Raw genomic sequence first — 16,483 nt, 5'->3', positions numbered from 1 at the left:
GTCTGGAGAAAATACGTTTGCATCCATGTTAAATGTTGATAACACTTTAGCTGACACTAAGACATAGAATGCATTGGGATGTGGTTTAAATGCATTGTAGAGTTGTTGTCATAAACATGCGTGACCACCTTATAAAAGTCTACTCATAATGATTCAAACTATTAACAACCATTTTGTGTCATTGAGGCAAATCTGCTATGTAGAGAGACATAACATGTAACTAGCCATGTAATAAGACTCGTCATAAGGCTCGTCATCAAACGTATACATTTAAAAGCCTAGTTTGATAATATTTGAATGACAAATGATGTACACTAATCAAATTTTGGTCATTTTATTGGTTTTGGAAATTATCAACACCAGCAAATGTAAAACCCTGTGAGTCCAGTTATACCACACTGACAGAGTTACAAAGAGTCACATTCAAAGCATTAATATGTCAAATGGCACCCAAAGTCTGACGGGTGTAAACTGAATTGGGATTGTAATGTCAAATCAGACACGTGGTAAATTGTATTTTCTCGATTCCTAGCTCCCTCCCCTCTGACCTTCTCCTCCAATGTGTTTTGAGGAGGCAAGGAGAGAGGACAAGAGGAATCGAGAAAATACAGTTGAGAAAGAGCTTTGGTGTTGACAAAAGGGAAGTTACTGAGAAACGGCGAGACTAGTAGCCATTGCAAGCAGAACCCTTCTGACGAGAAACCAAACAAATGACAAACAATACCTCTTCTGTAAGTTAGTTAATCACTGACAACTTATTTTTATCGTGAGGGTAAACATATTATTGTGTCTATAAATGGCACCATACAGAGGACATAATATCATTTAACACAACAACAACAAAAATTCAGTACTCAAACAACTTGTAACAAAAGCCACGTAACAAACTTTCAGATTTGCAGTGTGTTCCGTGTGAGAAAAGCACTCCGAATTGTGTTAAATGAGTTACGTGTTGACCATTTCATGTGACGGGATACATTTGAGGACAGCACAATGGTCTTGCAGAATGCAAGCTAACCCTAATGTTCATCACAAAGGATTCAACAGGAACAGAGGTGACAGCTAGGAATGTGTTCAGGAGGGAATAAACATCACAGTACACAACATCAGAACACACCTTGTCACTGGGGTTTGCTAGTACTTTATGACACGATCTACAAAAGGCATGTCCACAGACTCCATAGTAAAGACAGACGAGACCTCTTCCAGCCATGTTTAAGGCAATTTAAAAGCATTTCCTACAGGTATTCATATCCTTCTCTTCTGTACTACTGGTATCCCTCTCATTATTTTTGATCAATATACATTTTCACCGAAAGCATTATTACAATCAAACAAATAAGTTATAGACACAATCAAATAAGTCAATTACGTTCACAAGAATACAGAAATAAAGAATGACATATATTATTTTAAGACAAAGTTGAGTGCAGCAGATTGTGTTGGACGTATTGGACCTCTGACATGAGATGTATGCTACTATGCTGCCTGCATGAGCTTTACCTGGCATCAGACCTACCGTACACATTTAAAGGCATTAATAAGCATCAGTAAGAGTGGGGATTGTTAAACACGGTGAACATCTTGTTTCATGCAATGCTGAGAAGTCTTTGTGCCAGTTTCAAAGACATAGGTTAGGTATAGATAGGCGATTACACATCAGCATGGCCCAAAAATATTTGGGGCATCTCAGATTGTTCTGGCAATTCTCGCATAAAAACTTAATTGGGAGGAAGGATGTGTAACATGCTTTTTGAGAAAAGTGGCAATTTTAGGCCCTTTTTTAGACCTACCTATACATGCCTCCTGTAAGACCCTATGATCCGTAAACGGTACATGGTACAGACATCATGGTGTCATTATACTCCTCTGAAATATTCATTATGGCTATAATCTGAAATACATTTTTTCACATTAATATCTCAAAAGTGCCCTTTTTGATTTAGCTTATTTTTAAACATATTGTTTGAAACAATATACTCTTTGAAAACATCACATTTCCAGAGTGGGCTCTACTACTTTCAAAGAAATGATAAATGCTATACATCAACATTTACATTATAGGCCATTAACCAATCACAGCCCTCCAGCACATTCAGCAAATCACCAGTTGAGGGAGTTCCCTTTGAATCCATTTTCCCATTCACTGTGTTGGTGGTACTCATAAAATATATCATAATTTTAAAAAGGAGCAGAGAGACCACTGAAAATGGCATGTACTTGTAGAGTATATTATTTAAAACAACCATGTCCGACCCATGGGAAAAGTGGCTATCAAGTGCTTTAAAATGCAGTGGCCTTCATCATAAGTTCAAAACGTGTGAGTGACCATTTCAACAGAAACATGTCCATGGACCATATCAGTACGAGCCAGGCCTCAGGAGTAAGGGAGTAGAGGATGAATGCAACACAGCACATGTGCAGCTTGGTGTAGGGCCAAGGGATCAAAAGGAATAGCGGCATATAACAGGGAACACATAGGCAAGTCATCCCGAAAGGGCAAAGCACGACATAGTAAGCCTGATGTGGGGAAACAATCTAATTGGGCTTCTCCAATAGAATATAGAAAGACCACAAGGGATCATGTTGGTGTGGAGTAAATCTGAAATGAGTTTGGTCCAAAGCTGGAGGCTTTAGGAAGCAGGAAAAAGGATGGATTTGGGAAGTTTGGGAAGGCAGCTTTTCCCACACGTGCGTGTGTTTGGGCTTTTGGAGATCAGACACGTATTCTGATCAAACAGAAAACAGGTGTTGGGTAATCAAAGCTGCTCCGGATGTGTGGCCGATGTTTGAGACCCACAAATGTTATGGACTAAATCAGAGACAGACCCGGATGACCTCGGGTCCAAAATGTCAGAGTTAAAGGTGGGGACACATGAATAATGGAATTTATCCAGATACTGACCATAGTTTGCTTTGTATGTTTCTATGTTTTGTTTGGTCAGGGTGTGATCTGAGTGGGCATTCTTTGTTGGATGTCTAGTTTGTCTGTTTCTGTGTTTGGCCTGATATGGTTCTCAATCAGAGGCAGGTGTTAGTCGTTGTCTCTGATTGGGAGCCATATTTAGGTAGCCTGTTTTGTGTTGGGATTTGTGGGTGGTTGTTTCCTGTCTTTGTGTTTTCTGCACCAGTTAGGACTGTTTCGGTTTTGCCACATTTGTTATTTTGTATTTGAAGTGTTCAGTTTGTATTTATTATTAAATAAGATGAACACTCACCACGCTGCGCTTTGGTCCTCTCCTTCCCAGGATGAAAGCCGTTACAGATACATTAGGCTGGACTTTCATCGAGGTCTAATCACTGACAGTTGTTAAACGTGTGTGTGTGCATGTGTACACCAGTATTGCTCCCACGACTTTCATGGTGGTAGTTTCTCTGCATTTTTGGAGAGACTTTGCAGCAGGGTTTTCTGAAAGTTTTCCTCAGATGTTTCAGGGATGAGGAACTTGAGGAAAAGGTCCCAGATACAATAGACCAAGTGTCTGTACAGGGTAACAGTCACAGGTTAAAGGTCAGGGGTCTCCCAGAAATCAACTCTCCAACATTTCCTCCAAAAGAATCCACCATTTAACTATCGACAGTTACAGGTGGACATTTTAAGTTTGTTTAAAATGTTGAAAACTTCATAATTTGGGGCTTGCGAGTTTTACAATGGGCCAAATCACAACCTGATATTTCTGCAACAAAAAAAAATCCCCCATTCACATCAAGGCATGATTTAGGCGAAAGCATACAGCCGAAGAGGACCAAAACCTAAGCTCCTACGAGGTTCAACGAGCCAAATTACTTCAGCAATGGAATCCTTACAATTGGCCGTGTTCTTCGTTCCAGTGAAGAAAATTCCTGAGACAACTCTCGTGATTTTAACAGCATGTCTCAAACACTACAGGGACTTAGTTGAGTCGTAAATATATTATACTGTACCTTACGCGCACACACCTTATTTGAACATTTCAATAAGAAGATTAGGGTGATGCATGCCGCTATAATCAAAACTGATGCATCTTAAGAACAAAGGGCTGGCAATGTATAAATCATCAGCTTGACCCAATGGAAACGTGTCTGGAAAGAGGTATATCATATGGAACACGCTATAAAGCTTGGCTGATGCCCACTGATTCACAACCAGCTCATCACTTAGCTTTAGAACCCTTTATCAACTCCTCATGCCATGTTCCTTCATAATCTATTGTAAGACCATGATGTCAGGCTCTTTAAATCATAGCCAGACAGACAGGCAAGTGACGTAGTGTATATGACTTTGTTTTTTGTGTGTGTGGTCACCTGTTTATGTAAGGGTTCTGCAGAGATTCCAGTGCAGTCTGCCGGCTTAGTCTGTATTTGTCCGAGCACAACACTTCTGAGAGCAGATCTGTAAACACAGAAGAGTACAAATATAGAACTGAGAGGCCATATTGGACTCCACAGAGAAATCAGAACAGCCAAGGTCACCAAAAATATATTAACTAAAAACATAGCTAGTTGGATAAAGTAAGACCAGCAGTCCCTGAAATGGCTTCTTAGAAAAATCAATAATTAGTTTACAAAATTGAATTGACATGAAATGCCATTGTATTGCACATAAGCAATATAAACCACCGTAATACAAATTAATTGTATGTTTGCAGAGGTAGATAGGAATGAGCGAGTATGGGCCAGGGTTTTTTCCTGATCATTTGCTGTAATGGACCAAAGTTATTTTTCATGGTCAGGTCACAAGGTCAGGATAAACTCCTGGGTCCTGTTTATTTGTAATGTTCATAAAATAGTACATTTGAACGTAAAAACTAAAATTAGCATTTCTTATTGAACATGTCCATAATCCCTCCTGGTTTCAGTCCATTTTCTTCCATTTGGTGCCTAATGAACATGAGCCTGCCTCTTCGTTATTAGAAATCACTTGCCTGGTAGTAGTTTCATGAGGCAGTGCATGGATTGCTGCTTGGTGTCCTCCTTCTGTTGGTGGCTGTGCTGGGCTGGTAGGCTGCCCCCATGCCACACCTCCTGCAGGACTCGCAGGGTACAGGTCAGGTTGGCCACGCTCACATCAGGGATGTGATCAGGACAACATACTGTAGATATATTGAACAAAAATATAAACACATGTAAAGTGTTGGTCCCATTTTTCATGAGCTGAAATAAAAAATCCCAGAAATGTTCCATATGCATAAAATGCTTATTTCTCTTAAATGTTGTGTACAAATTTGTTTACATCCCTGATAGTGAGCATTTCTCCTTTGCAGAGATCATCCATCCACCTGATAGGTGTTCCATATCAAGAAGATGATTACACAGCATGGTCATTACACAGGTGCACCTTGTGCTGGGCACAATAAAAAGGCCACTCTAAAATGTGCAGTTTTGTCACAACACAATGCCACAGATGTCTCAAGTTTTGAGGGACCATATAATTGGCATACTGACTGCAGGAATGTCCAACAGAGCCTTTGCCAGAGAATTAAATGTTAATTTCTCTACCATAATCCGCCTCCAATGTTGTTTTAAAGAATTGGCAGTACATCCAACAGGCCTCACAGAACAAGCGTAACCACGCCAGCCCAGGACCTTGACATCCGTCATAAATGTCATCACAGTAACTTTAGTTGAAATATCAACTTACTAGTGATACACCGATACTACATTTAGCCCAATACCCAATATTTTACTTGACCCCTCCCCCCCAAGAACAATACCGATAACCAATATTATGCATAATTTATGCATTCCAGTACAGTTAAATACTTAACACACACGGACGCAGCGGTCTAAGGCACTGCATCTCGGTGCAAGAGGCGCCACTACAGTCCCTGGTTCGAATCCAAAAAATCTAGTAAATCACATTATAGGATTTTTAATGAATTTATTTGCAAATTTTGGTGGAAAATAAGTATTTGGTCAATAACAAAAGTTTATCTCAATACTTTGTTATATACCCTTTGTTGGCAATGACAGAGGTCAAACATTTTCTGTAAGTCTTCACAAGGTTTTCACACACTGTTGCTGGTATTTTGCCACATTCCTCCATGCAGATCTCCTCTAGAGCAGTGATGTTTTGGGGCTGTTGCTGGGCAACACGGACTTTCAACTCCCTCCAAAGATTTTCTATGGGGTTGAGATCTGGAGACTGGCTAGGCCACTCCAGGACCTTGAAATGCTTCGTTCCCCGGGTGGTGTGTTTGGGATCATTGTCATGCTGAAAGACCCAGCCACGTTTCATCTTCAATGCCCTTGCTGATGGAAGGAGGTTTTCACTCAAAATCTCACGATACATGGCCCCATTCATTCTTTCCTTTACACGGATCAGTCGTCCTGGTCCCTTTGCAGAAAAACAGCCCCAAAGCATGATGTTTCCACCCCCATGCTTCACAGTAGGTATGGTGTTCTTTGGATGCAACTCAGCATTTCTTTGTCCTCCAAACACGACGAGTAGAGTTTTTACCAAAAAGTTATATTTTGGTTTCATCTGACCACATGACATTCTCCCAATCTTCTTCTGGATCATCCAAATGCTCTCTAGCAAACTTCAGACGGGTCTGGACATGTACTGGCACGTCTGGCACTGCAGGATTTGAGTCCCTGGCGACGTAGTGTGTTACTGATGGTAGGCTTTGTTACTTTGGTCCTAGCTCTCTGCAAGTCATTCACTAGGTCCCCCCGTGTGGTTCTGGGATTTTTGCTCACCGTTCTTGTGATCATTTTGACCCCACGGGGTGAGATCTTGCGTGGAGCCCCATATTGAGGGAGATTATCAGTGGTCTTGTATGTCTTCCATTTTCTAATAATTGCTCCCACAGTTGATTTCTTCAAACCAAGCTGCTTACCTATTGCAGATTCAGTCTTCCCAGCCTGGTGCAGGTCTACAATTTTGTTTCTGGTGTCCTTTGACAGCTCTTTGGTCTTGGCCATAGTGGAGTGTGGAGTGTGACTGTTTGAGGTTGTGGACAGGTGTCTTTTATACTGATAACAAGTTCAAACAGGTGCCGTTAATACAGGTAACGAGTGGAGGACAGAGGAGTCTCTTAAAGAAGAAGTTACAAGTCTGTGAGAGCCAGAAATCTTGCTTGTTTGTAGGTGACCAAATACTTATTTTCCACCATAATTTGCAAATAAATTCATAACAAATCCTACAATGTGATTTTCTGGATTTTTTTATTTATTTTGTCTGTCATAGTTGAAGTGCACCTATGATGAAAATTACAGGTCTCTCTCATCTTTTTAAGTGGGAGAACTTGCACAATTGGTGGCTGACTATATACTTTTTTGCCCCACTGTGTATATACACACACACACGTTATTTTGTTGGCATTTACATATGTCCCCATAACCAGTAAAACATAATCAAAACCTATTTCTTTCACTTTCTTGCTGTGCTGTTTCGTTGTTCATTTGTTCAGTCATTTCATTTTCCACCAGGATTTCTATGGAACGCCATTTGGGTCTTTGCGTGTCAAAAAAGATACACGTCAAAAAACACAAAACAATCTGTTTCAGTAGCTAGCTAACTATATAGTTAGGGGTCATCATCTAAAATAACCCTAATTTATAAGACAGTTCTTATTTGATTAATGGTGGTCGGACCCATCTATGTGAAGCTAGCCACAATAAGGATTAGCCACAATATTGGACTTTGCGGTTAGCCTTCAAGATAAAAGTATGGCATAATTCTACTATTTGTATTCATTTGCATCACTGTCAATGACACTTTTATTTTGAAGGAAAACTGCAAATTCGACTAATCCTTATTGTGGCTAGCTTCACACATAACCCGGGCCGGTCGACCCTCACTAGCCAGATGAAGCTAGCTGGCTGCTTATAACGTTAGTTTTGGGCAACAGGGTTAAGTAACTGGCTAGCTATTTATTTTCATGAACTGAAGTTCAATTTCAATTAGCCGAACAACAAGTGGCAACCTAGCTAATACTTACAAGGATTCCTAAATCATTGCTAAGAATAATGAAAATGACTGCAGTTTCTACTGGTCATTGTTTTCATGCTGGTTGTATTGGTGCTAGCTAGGTACCATGCTAAAGCTAGCTAGCTACCCCAGAAGTTGCGGTCAAACAAATATTATTGTAAACACATCGTTCGTGGCCGGTGTTTGCATACTTTTTTGGTACAACTTTGACAGTGCTACTGTATCTTTTTCTACACGAAAAAACCCAAACGATGTTCCATAGTATGAATGTCGTGAAGCTAATAGCAGTGGCACTATTACTGTGTAACTCCGATAGGGCAACATCTGAAAAATAGCGCACTTGGTAGTGTGTACCGGTGCTTGACCAGTTGGCGAAAGCCAACATCACCCACGACAGAGAACAGTTGATTGTCAAGGGCAATGAATTCCATTATCTTGGCTTTAATGGATGAAATTTCTCTATGAAATGTTGTTACTCTTTCAAATGACTGCTTGATCCACGCAGCAGACATTGTGGGCTAGGTTAGGAATGCTGTGTTGCATGTGTAGCGCTAAATTTTACGTGGCATCATTACGTTATGTACCTACATTATATACACGGTAGCTTTGACATCGGTTTTTAACATCGGCGTTAAACTAGACATCGGGCCAATACCGATGTTGGCATTTTTAGCTAATATCGGCCGATTCCGATATATTCACCGATATATCGTGCATCCCTACAATTTACTTCTGACAAGGTAAACCGTCCACTTCTAAATGAAGACGTGTGTATGACGATGCTGTCACATGGAGAGGACATTTTACGCCCAACAAGATTAAAACCTGTTCGCAAAAAATACATTGAAGAGACAGTATGACACACACACAAACAATAGGGTCCACTCCACACTGACTTATAGCATAAAGGCACAGAACGCAACAATCCCCATCCACATGTGCAGAGGTATTTTGAGCACAAGGTAAATGGCCATACTACATTCCAATAGCCTTACAGAAATGCAGTAGATGGTATTAATCAACTAAACAAAAGTTGTCTAAAGAACGTGCCATGCTTGTAAAATGATCGGTGTGTTTACAGTCATACACACACAGGGAGAGAAGATTTGCTGTTGGTCTCTTGAGTAGGGCTTCCGCAAACAGTGTACACAAAAATAGTTTGTATCCAGACTCTATTCAATTGGATGAGAGACTTGATCAAAATCAATGAATAACACTCTGCAGATGTTACATAATACTGTAAAATCCACAAAAATATGGTTCATGGCACATTTCAAGGCCCTTAATTTAGTTATTTCATTACAGGTTTTTTCATTACACTGCTGAGGGACATGGACAGTTCTGAGAAAACATGGATCTTGTTTTTGTTTTGACTATCTTATACCCTGTCATTGTTAGTATGTTTCATAACAGCGAGGCTGGCTTACCAAACCAATACATGATGACATCTGTGTGGAACCACGATGTGGGACTGTGAGAAAATGTTACTATAAAAAAGCCTATGAAGGATTGCCTGCTAAGAACCTCTCTCAAGATTGATGTGAGCAATTATTATCTTTGCACATACAGTATGTTGTATGCCTTGGAGGGAGAGAGAAGATAAGTTCATATTAAAAATAGGTTCCAATGAGAGTCTACTTCGGAGTTCAACTAACAAATAACAATGACTAGGAGTTCTAATGAGAAAATACAACTTATGTAATACAAGTCAAATGGATTCCGTCCTAAAATTTGATGCATATTGAGCTCAATACTTGTGCTTGACTGAAGAAACTGCCATGTCTCACAGAGCAGCTATGAATTCTGGGAAGTGGACCGTGATTTTTTTTTGCCACGGATCTCCTACTCTTCATGCCTCTGAAGTTTACTCTGCTCATTAAAAATTCCGAATGTGGACAATGAGTGTCCGTTCAATGCCGCATACCAACCGGAGACAAGTGCATTAGCCTAAATAATGGTTGCTTACGACGACAGAGACGAGTCGAAAACACAAGCACATGAGCACAAGGTGCCGAGACCAAACATACTCTCTTCCAGACAAACATTTAAAAAGTGCTTTCTTTTTTCACTAATTTGGGGAAAATCTTTGGACTTTTCGGCAGATCCTTCTTAAAGCATTGGGAACCTCCCAAGTCTCCCCCGTCTATAATGTCCTGGGAGGGCTGGTCTGGTCTGGTCTGACATGCACGCGGCCGTGGTTTATGTCTTGGGGAAGCAGCAGTCACTCCAGCTCCTCCTACCCAGTCACTAGGGAGGTTTATAGCAGCCCGACTGCACTATTTCATCAGGAAACACGGAGGCCCTGGAAACACTCCCAGCAGGGCCTTGCACTCTTTGATACGCTGTGATGTCTTTCACAGTCAGCATCAGAGTACGTCATGTTCACATTGAAATAACGTCGCCCTAACTTGGTGCACCCGGTGAAGGTCTTCTGCTGTGAGTAACGATGTAGGGAAACCAACCTAAGAAGTAAGCCTACTAAAGAATGGTATGTTTCACAGTGGGCGATGTTGACTCTGGAAAAGATCAGGCATCTTGATATATCGATGGATGGCACCCGTGATTTCCCACCACCACATACTATCTAAATCCGTTATATTGTACAGTACATATTACAGTATCATTGATGAAAATTATGCAACACAAAGTGCAATAGCTAACCAGCCTCTCAACATTAGCATCGGTGGATGGAATGCTGGCGTCTCTGGGATAACAAGAAGACAAAAGCTGCACTTTTGTCCAGACAAACCATTTAAGGGCTGTCGTTGGACCACAGCTAATGTAAGGTGATGGAACTAAAAAGCGAGTTGTTTGGAATCAACAGTAGTACATTTTATTTCGTACTACTGACCCGGTGTTCAGTTTATGAAGTGCAGCCCATTTTGACTGGCAGCGGCTTTGACAGGGACACGCAGCATTAGCAGGGAATACATTTCTCCACCTCAGGAAGAATGGAAAAAAAGGGTTACTACGCTCTCCCGCAGCCAGCCATGTTTAAACAACCCCGTTTCAAAGTGCTTTGATTTCTTCTGACACTGCAAAAACATCAACGTGATAACTATATTCCATTTGGAAAAGTGCCTAATTGACATGTGAAATTCGCTCGGAAAAAGTGACAGCCCGAGACATGGTGTTGTTCGGGTAGGCAATGGAAAGGAGAGTGAGAAAGACAGTTAATTCATCGTCTGTGACAGACAGAGACGTGGTGTTGTTCGGGTAGGCAATGGAAAGGGGAGTGAGAAAGGCAGTTAATTCATCGTCTGTGACAGACAGAGACAGACCGTGATGCACATGCTGGGAAGAACCCCTTAATATCAGCAGATTTGGAGCATATTGGCTCTGCTAGTTGATTGTCATTTCTTCTCACTGGAGCCCTTGTTGGAACTCCCCAGCTGCTTCTAAGTGACATGATAGTTGAAGACGCAGTAGACCACTCTCTCACCTACATGTAATACCTTGATACACACAGGGTTGATGAAACGTATGGAAAGGCATCTTCTTGTTTTTTTATGTAGACCAGAGGTGTCAAACTCGTTCCATGGAGGGCCTAGTGTCTGCTTGTTTCTGTTCTTTTCCATTCAATTAAGACACGGACAACCATGTGAGGTGAGTTCCTTACTAATTAGTGACCTTAATTCATCAATCAAGTACAAGGGAGGAGCGAAAACCCGCAGACCATGGAATGAGTTTGACACATGTGACAGACGATTATCAAAATGGACTTAAGGATTTAGAAGTCCATCATGAAGAATGCACTACAACACTTGAGAATGAAGAACCTGTGCTTAATTGTTAGGGATATTCTGCCATGACTGTGGGCTGCGAGCCTGTCAAACCAGTTTAAAATGTGAGGCCTGTCTGGGTTCAGGCTTTAGCACTCATTCCATGTGATCCATGTAAAACCCTCCGGTGCCAATCACATAAACTGTAGTTATTATTCTGAAACCTTGGGTGAAAATAACACAAGGACTTGGCACTCGGCAGCCAATGGTATAAACGCTTTTTCAAACAATAATGTGGAGGAGGACATGAAAGTGTTTTTACAGAGCTCAAAGAAATGGGGGAAATGAAACGACTACTTTCTCTAAGGTCAGACTCCAGCACAGCTGAATTAGCGTACTATTTTAAAAATAGACGTTGGATGAAACACCCCGTCCAAATCCTGCATCACACTTCAGTTTAAATTACGACAACGCTTAAATGGTCTCTATGACCTAAGCCATATCTGATACATTTCCACTTCACTCAAGATTCAAAATTGTGTTGAGTTAATTACCAGAACCAAAACATCCAACAAAAGTCAGAATGATGGATTTTAAGCATGGCAGGTGTTAGTGTATGCAGATGTACAGTGTAAGTGCACAGGGAAATATAGAAAAAAAGGCCAACTGCTAGTTGAATTCCGACAATGCTGGTGCCAAACAGAGCAAGATGCCTAGGCAGCCAAAAAGCTGAATTATATCAATCTATTTAGCTAGCAGAATAATCAAACTGTGAATAGAGGTCTGCAGCCAGCCTTTAAACAACTCATTACATGTTAACAGACTGTTCCACAAACCCAGAGGCACACTGGACTGAGACAAAGTGTTCCTCCTCAGTGCAACGTGTCCGCTTTAGCTCACAGTACTCATTTGTATCAACAATACTAAAGCCTGTCATACACAACAAGAGCATTTTTCTCCTCAACCACCTACAACAAGGTTCAGGGAAAGATTCCAAGGGACTTGAAGGGGTATTTTGGGATTTTCACAATAAGCCTATCTATTTCCCCAGAGTAAGGTGAACTTGTGGATACCATTTTTATGTCTCTGCAGTCTCTGCATGCAGTTTGAAGGAAGTTCCTAACTAGCATTAGCACAATGACTTAAAGTATATGGGTATCTGCTAGCATGTTAGTAGATAGCGCAATGACTGGAAGTCTATGGGTAACACTAGTTAGCATTGGCTCACAAAACTACCTCTACCTTCCTTTATACTGAACACAGACGTAAAAATAGTATCCACGAGTTCAATCCCGAAGTTTCCCTGTAAGGGAGGACTTGTTTTTTTGTCAAAACTAAACACAACCACACGGATGTAATAAAGATTGAAAGACAAACAAATAAACACGTATTTACAATACGGTCGGTTACACGAGAGCGCCGTCTTTATCCGCCGGCTGCATCCCCAAAGTGGCTCCAGATGTGCTGTGCTGCAAACTCTGTCAGATGAGAGCTAGCCTCATGAATGAACATGGCCTTCAGGTACAGACCAACAACACTGGCTGGAGAGGAGGACAGCTGGGGATTATTTCTGACCAAAGGGACTACCTTATCGTGCAACAACAAAATGAATGCTACTCCTCTGTCCAAAGACAATTGAAAATTGTATGGCTAGGCCACCGCTAACTGCCAAACACCTGAAACACAATGCCATTCTCCATGTATCAGAGCGCTAATGACACATCCACAAAACGTCTATTTGGAACAAAAAGAAACAATTTAGGATCTTGAGATCGGATAAAAAGGAACAGAAATGTCTTCCGACAGACGGATGTCATCTCATCTGCGTGATGCCTTCCTTCCTCAACACCGGTAAAACCACCTCTACTTGAGTCAGAGGCACTGCGGCTTCATTCGAACTCTGATAACATCTCTGCACATCGATGTGAAGCCAAGACATTGTTTACTCTGGATCTCAAAACCACCTCTACTTCAGTAGGAGGCGCTGCGGCTGCATTTGAACCCCGATAACATCTCTGCACATCGATGTGAAGCAAAGACATTTTTACTCTGGGTCTCAATTAGTCTCGGCCCTCAAGTCCAAGGGCTACATCAGAGGTTTGTGTAAAGTACGAGAGGAGAAATCTCAGGCTTAATCAAAGTCAAGCCAGAGTTTACATCTCCGAAGAGGAGAACATTGGGCAGATGGCCTGTGAGCAATAAGGCGCATCATCGAGGGGCTCTTGAGAGGTCTGTCTGTCGAGTCCTGGTGGATGTCTGCTGTGAGGAAAGTCCTTAACTGTCTGTGTGTCCAGAGCCTGGGGGGGTGAGAGAGAGTGAAAGAGACAGATGGACATAGAGAGAGGCAAAGCTAAGGCTGATAGTTCTGTGTGAAGATGGGTGTGTGGGACAGGGGCACAAGAAGGCATAATTTCCAACTTATAAACAGCCAGGATGTTGCCCCTCACCCCCACTTCACTTGAGAGCTCTCAGGAAAGAGCACACATTTTTTCTTATGACCCAACGTCTTGAATGTCGATAAATTGGAAAGGACTTACAGGAATGACGCTGAATGACTCATGTTAATTACAGGCCCAGCAGAACCTCATAAGGGATAGAGGTTGGGGGCTGACAAATAATGACACAGCAGAGTGGGGGCTATTCAGTGGCAGTGCTGGGGCCTGTGGCGCCATTATGAACAGTGTCTTTAGCACTGCAGGCATACTATAGACACACACTACTGGGTTCACTGCAGCTCCCACAAAAGGGGCTGGGGGGGGGGGAAATACTATGAATCTCCTCTGGATCCGACAATGCCTTGGAGGGAGACTCATGAGACTGTTAAAAACCGGGGATGAATATTGTGTGTGAAGTTCTGTGAACACGTGTGGTGGCACATTGGCCTGCCGGCAAAGTGTGCTCATCAGAGGGAGACTGATAGCTTGGTGACCACCTCAAATAACCTCTATTGACCTCAACAGAACACACTATGCTGTGCTTCTATGTAGGTCTATTAGGCAAGCTTTTCAAATTGCGTTCAATCTGAATTGTGTAGTAGAGACAGTGAGAGCATTTAATTAAAACTCACACAATGCTATCCAAAATCCCGTAACAATCTCCCTCTGTTCTTTGCACACAAGTGGTCAAGAGAGGTTAGAAGACCAAATGAACAAGAAAAAGATGGTAGAACAACATGCTAATAAAGATTCAGAAGCCTTTGTAAATTACTTTCATTACTGAACCATAGACTATAAATTGATGGTTCTGGCTATTAAAATACTATAGTCATCTTGTTGCCAGAGTTCTTTAAGTTTCTTAAATAGATTATAATGGCAGTCTCCACTGTGATTGTTCATGGAATGCACTTCCAGAGTTGATATTAAAATAACCATGAGCCAGACTTGAGCTGTGCTTACAGGGAACCACCAAGAGTGGGAAGCCATTTGGATGGGACAAAATGAGTAGTTGGCCAAATAAGCCAATGTTTTTGTAATGAAGTGTTAATAACACATGATAATCAAGCCCCACTCAATACAGCCAATTTCCTAGTAAGAACGGAGGAGTGTGATCGTCTGGGGTGCATTTCTCTTCAAATAGATCCATCTCCACTGTGGTCTTTATTCTGAAAACCTTGTATGGTGTCTGGTGTCCTAATCATTCTGGCATGCCTGGGTATGTGAGGAGAGCGCCGCATCAGTGAGCTAGTGCTTCTCATACCTGGGTTCAAATAGTATTTGAAATATTGCAAATACGTTGACTGTTTTCTTAAGCCTGCCTGGAATGTGCCAGATGGGTGGGGTTTGCACTCTCAGGACTATTTCATTGGTCCCATTCCGCCAGGCGAGCTCAATCAAACATGGCTTACGTATTGGAAAGATTTCAAATACTATTTGAATGCAGGTCTTGTGCTAACACGTTCCACTGAAACCTCTGCTGAGCCGGTTAGCATCCAAAAGGTGTCTGGCAGACTGAGACCTCCAGACAGCCTCCAGACTCCAAGCAGATTTGGGATTTTGATGGGAATTAATTGTTGGTCCCCAAAAAGTCCTCACAAATATAGTAAGACCAGATCACGTGTGTGGCTGGGGCAGGTTTGCAGAAAGGCTGATTTCACAGTCTAGTGCATCGCATCCAGGACAGTAAGGACATGTATCCCAGGACATCACATCCAGGACATGTATTTATCCAGCGTCCATCTCAAAATCGCCCTTTTCCTGCTAATTGTCCTCTTTGATTCACTTGTGCATACGGCAGACTCCCTTGAACAAATTTCTGGTGACAAATGGCATGTAATTCTATACCAACGATTGTGGTCTGGAGAACTATGGCATTATAGCTACCATTAGAAGCACCAGAGTAATTTTCTCATGACAGTCCATCTAAAATATACTACTAAATTACTAAGAAAAAGTTGATAAAGATTGGATACTGCTACAGTATGGGGTGAAAATCAAAGAAAGTATAAGGAAAAAGTTATACACCTAACATTCCAATAGGTGCCAAGCCAGTACCCAAATCCTAACACTCAATTACCATACATGGATCGGATGAGTTACTTTGCCAATAGCTTGTTTCATCGTTTTCATTTGCAAACTCTTCACTGCCATAGATATTAGTAAACGAGAGTGATTGAATATATGCAGCCTATGAGACAGTTATAGAAGACATAGTAGCAGACCAGTCAGTCTGGGTGGAATACGTCTCTCACACGAGAAATGAGAGGGGGAACCTGCCAGACAGTATTCCTCTCTGTTAGTAATTACTCTTGTGGGTTGGGGCTTGCCAGGAAAGAGCAATTTACGGCAGCAGGTGACATGTCATCCTGAAAAGAAAATCACCCGGCGGAATTTCCTTGCGGTCGGAGCGG

General features: G+C 41.7%; 1 pseudogene; it reads right to left on the bottom strand.

Annotated features, from left to right (window-relative positions):
- Positions 1-318: 318 nt before the first annotated feature.
- Positions 319-16,483, bottom strand: part of LOC109904801 (sorting nexin-19-like) — a 39,395-nt pseudogene continuing 23,230 nt past the window's right edge.

This window comes from Oncorhynchus kisutch, linkage group LG15, assembly GCF_002021735.2.
Source record: "Oncorhynchus kisutch isolate 150728-3 linkage group LG15, Okis_V2, whole genome shotgun sequence".
Classification (NCBI taxonomy): Eukaryota; Metazoa; Chordata; class Actinopteri; order Salmoniformes; family Salmonidae; genus Oncorhynchus; species Oncorhynchus kisutch.
Note: the sequence above shows the minus strand (reverse complement) of the source record. Positions and strands in the feature narration are given on the sequence as shown.